This window comes from Eucalyptus grandis, chromosome 11 (assembly GCF_016545825.1).
Source record: "Eucalyptus grandis isolate ANBG69807.140 chromosome 11, ASM1654582v1, whole genome shotgun sequence".
In the NCBI taxonomy this organism is placed as follows: Eukaryota; Viridiplantae; Streptophyta; class Magnoliopsida; order Myrtales; family Myrtaceae; genus Eucalyptus; species Eucalyptus grandis.
In genome coordinates, this window is record NC_052622.1 from 15,410,139 (window position 1) to 15,415,044 (window position 4,906).

The 4,906-nt window shown below is 38.8% G+C and overlaps 1 pseudogene; it reads right to left on the minus strand.

The window, feature by feature from the left end:
• Positions 1-1,178: 1,178 nt before the first annotated feature.
• LOC104427299 lies at positions 1,179-2,327 on the minus strand (annotated as a pseudogene).
• Positions 2,328-4,906: the final 2,579 nt, after the last annotated feature.

The window sequence follows — 4,906 nt, forward strand, 5'->3', positions numbered from 1 at the left end:
TCAATTTTATTTTGTTGATAATCTTGTATAATACTAGTCTTTGATAAAATAACATAGCTGTATAGGTGCTATTGATGGCACCCATATTCATACTTCTGTACCTGTGTCGAAGCAAGTCCCATTTAGAGGTTGGAAATGAATCACCACTCAAAATATGATGTTTGTTTGTTCATTTGATATGAAATTTACTTTTATGTATACTGATTGGGAAGGCTTTGTCAGCGATTATCGGGTGCTTTCGGCAGCACTGTAGACTCCTCGTTTGGAATTTCTTTGACCACCACCAAGTATTTGCTTGTCTTTTAAAGAGTAATTTTCTTTATGATTGTATTTACGGTTACAAATTATAACCAATATATAAATACCTTGTTATAGGCAAATACTATGTGATGGATTCTAATTATGTAACAACTCCAGGATTTTTAACTCATTTTAAAGGTGAACAGTATCATTTAAATGATTAAAGTACAACGAGACAGCCAACAACAGCAAGTGAATTGTTCAACTATAGGCATTCTTCTTTAAAGAATGTCATTGAAAGATCATTTGTGACATTAAAGAATCGCATTTTCATTTTGAAGCACATGCCCTCGTTTGCAATTCGAAAGCAAGCTCATATTGTAATTGCATGTTGTGCTATCCATAATAACATCTGTGATCGGGACAAGATGGATAAGAACTTTTCCTTATATGGAGATCCGCAGTACTTGTCTGAACTTACGCAGGATGAGCTTGCAAACAATACATTGACCAAGGATGGAAACCAAATGGATACGCTTAGGAAAAGTATCGCCAATAAAATGGCAAGGGACCATAATATGTCGAGATTGCATGAAATTATATTTTTAACTATTGTAATGTTTTGCTATTATTTGGACTGTTATTTTATATTTGAGGATTTCCTATGTTGTTATTTAATCAATTTATATTCTTAGAAATATAAATTTTTATTCTATTATCAAAGAAATTTCTGTTCCGGAAACAAAAATTTTAAGTCGTTATTAAATGAATTTTTTTGCTTAGAAACTCATCTGAGGAATAGAAATTCATTTCTATTTCACAAATTTTGTCATGCACCCATAATATCCAAGGACATCTTGCGTAAGAAAAAAATAATACACAGAGGTAGTACTTAGCATACCCTCCCTAATAGCGACAAGCAGCTAAAGAAACCGCCCTTAACCAAAGCAGTATCCAATCCTCTTTAAAACAGGCCCGTCTTCTTTGACATTGATCGCCTGTCCCTGAGCGGGAACAGAAGGAACACTTGGGTATTCACCCGCTTCGACTGCTTTCTTCCTCACAATCGGACAAATCTGAGACAGGACCTCAGCAAAAGCTGCTTCCACATTGGTCGTGTCCAATGCAGAAGTCTCCATAACATAGAGGGACTCGTTCTCGGCGAATGACTTCCCGTCCTCCAGTGGGATTGCCACGAGGTGGCGGAGATCGGACTTGTCGCCAAGGAGCATTGCCACGATGATGGGGTCAGTGTGATCCCTCAACTCCCTCAATCACCTTCCAACGTTCTCAAAGTCGAACGTACTGGTGACGCCATACGCGAGTAAAGCGCCAACAGCTCCTCTACAGTAAGCGCTTGTGACGGCGCGTTACCTGAGAAGTTGAACAACTGAACTCGATACATTCAGTGATGATAAAGGAATTCACAGCAACGTCTCTCAACACATAAATCCGACCTCCATCACCAAACGCGATGGTACACGGAATGGTTTTGTTATAATAAGATGTTAATTTTGCAGTACATTGCCTTTCACATTTTTTTCTTCATTGCCGGAGAAACATAAAAGTCCGGGGAATGCTTGTCACATAGGCTGTGACCTCTAGTCAGATTCTCATTATTTCAGTAAGAAGATGTGCAAGAATTTAAATCAGACACCCTAATTCTCTTCCAGGTGTCTTTGATGCACGGTTGAATCAAGTTTGGGTTTTAATCCGCCCGTTAAGCTCTCGTAACCTTCCAACACTTAATAAATTCTCGAGGTCACAAACTAATTAGGAAGCCATGCTAATATGAAGATAAATCAAGCCGTTATTCGCTCCTCGTCCCTCATTCTGCATACCAGGGCCATATCGGCATCTCCTTTGTAATTTAGCCTATGCAAGAACGTCAAAGCCACATCAGCGAGCCAGTCGAACTTAGTGTCAAGCAAAGGGGCGTCGCTGATGAAGCCCAAGAGCTCGTCCCTCTCAAACATGGCGGAGATGGAGGAGTCACTGACGGCAGTAGCACGGAGGCGGCCGTGGTAGTCCTTGGAGGAGGCGGTTTTGGTTGGAGGAGTAGGCGATGAGGAGGGTGGTGGGTCCATGCAGTCTCGCTCCACTTTGATTAAAGATGACTTCTTACCCTTTTGTCTTTTTCTTTTCTTTTCTTTTTATTAGAGACAAAATTATTTATGATGTTGCGAAATGTAAACGATCGAATAATAAAATAGACAGAATAAGAAAATAAATCGGATATCAAATTTATATAATTCGATCACCATGACCATGTTCACAAGGAGAGTAGCTACAAATTTTATTATAGATCAAATAGATTAAGTGATATGCGGAGATTACAATCATACTTGGGTCAGGCAAACACTTTTATAAAGCCTAATTATACCAAATAATGCACGTGATATTTAGCCTCATAATTCTTCACTAAATAATCTTTAAACCTCATGAAGAATTAAACAAATCTTACGCAAGATTTAGTCAGCCGTAAAAACTCGGACTCTTGGACGTAATTTGCCGAATAGAGACCCACGAGACTCACGCCAAGCACTCGTTTCGGCGCCTCAAGTCTCCTCTCTTTCTTTGATCAACGACGACGCATCATTCTCTCCGCAAAACAAACAGAACGGCCAATCTCTAATAATATAAAAGAAAGAAAAGAAAACCATTCATGAAACAGAGTCCAACGAGGAAAAGGAAAGTCCACGGTCAACTTTCCTCAAATTTCCTATTCTCCTTGGCCGACTTAAACCGAGGATAATTTTCGTCGGTTTTAAAACAAAACATTATCCAATAGAAAGTCCAAGTTAATATCACTTCCCATCTTGACCGCATCTTCAACATGGAAATAATATCTGTAATATTTATGATGCCATTGAGCTTTCCTGGGTCGATCACAGAATTTAATTCTGAACAAGTCATTTAACGAGCTCAATATGGAGACATAATCTCGAGACATATTTTAATATATGATTCTCTCAAATATCATTAACAAAGTTAAATGTGGGCCTTACTCTTAATTTAAGATTATTTGTTAAAGACGGTAGAAATAGCATGAGCCTTAAACTTTTTTGGTAATTTTTCCACATCGTGAAACATATATCTATAAAAAATTTAGCAAATAATTTTGTTTATGAGAGATTGCTCATCTTGGTTTGTGAATATTACACTAGCCTCATTGATAAGTTAAGACACAGGTTAAATCTCGATGAATATCGCTATATCACTTTAAGAGAATTCATCGTGATTAATGTCTTGTGAATATTTTAGTCAACAGCCACATAATACTCGAAAAGCATGTGTGAATTACAAAAAGGAATATTTCTTTTTTGAAACTTAGCGAAAGTTCAATAGTTATAACAAGTAAGATATACTTTTGATATATTATATGAAATCAACAATCCATGTAATGCATGCTTGACAAAGAAAAGATGTTTTTCTCTCCATCGTTTTCTAATTGAATAAATATTAATAAAAACATCCAGCAGTAATTTGTGCTCAACATAAATAGGAGAAGTCACTGGATGCATGTAAATAATAAGAGCAGCCCCTCGTGGGTCTGTTCTACTTCATTACAAATCTTCCAAAAGTTATGATACGATCACAAAATTTTTTAAATTACTAATGCTTATCATAGACGTTTCATCTCAAAAACATTAAATGCAAAAGAGTTATTGATAAAATTCCCCATTTAGTTTTCTCAATTTTAATATATTTTCTCATCAAAAAACTTTTTCGAACGCTAAAATCATGAAACTATCAAAATAGAAAACTATATCCACAACCTTAAAAAAACTCACGGTTGCTCCGAAAGGTATAAGTAGAATTTCAGAGCTTGCTTTCCCCTTGAAAGCTCAAGATTCCTCGCGGTCACATCGGTTTTCCTTTGCGCCGGCGTTGATCGCACCGATCCGTTCACTTGGGCTTCCTGCGGCTCGTGTGAGGGAAGCCATGGAGAGAACTGATGATTGCAGTGAGAGAAGCGGCGGTTCTGATCCGCGAAGGAGCGAAGACCGGATCAGCGGCTTGCCTGACTCGCTCCTCCTCCACATACTCTCCTTTCTGCCGTTCAGGTAAGCCGTCCGCACATCGTTGATTCTTAGGCCGTTCAGTGGCCTATGGAGATCTCTGCGCAGTCTGTCTTTTGAAGAGTGCGATTATCACAGTTGCTATCGTCGCCGTCCCGAACCCGGTTGCCGTGGTCGCCATGGGTTCTTGAATTTCGTCGCTCATGCGTTGGCCCTACACGAGAGCTGCGAAATCGATAGGCTCCGAATTGAGTTGGATTTTCATGCGAGTGGTTCCATTAACCCCGAATCTGAAGGATATAATAATGAAGTGGCAAATAGATTGGATAAGTGCATATTGTTCGCACTGATGAAAAAGGTGAAGGCCCTTGATATTCACCTGGCTGGGTGTGGTTTTTTCCTCAAAGCATCGCCAGCTTCTCATTATAGGATGACGGGCGCCCTTCTTAATAATAGGCTCGTTGAGCTCTGTTTGCGTGTTTGTAATGTCGAATCGCTTGGACAGATTCAGTTGAAGTCGCTCAGAGAGTTATATTTTTTGGATGTTATTTTAAGCGATGAGGTGATGTGCAATCTTGTTTTAGGTAGCCCGTCACTGAAGAAAGTATCTCTTGAGAATTGTCATGGCCTACGAGTTTTAAAGA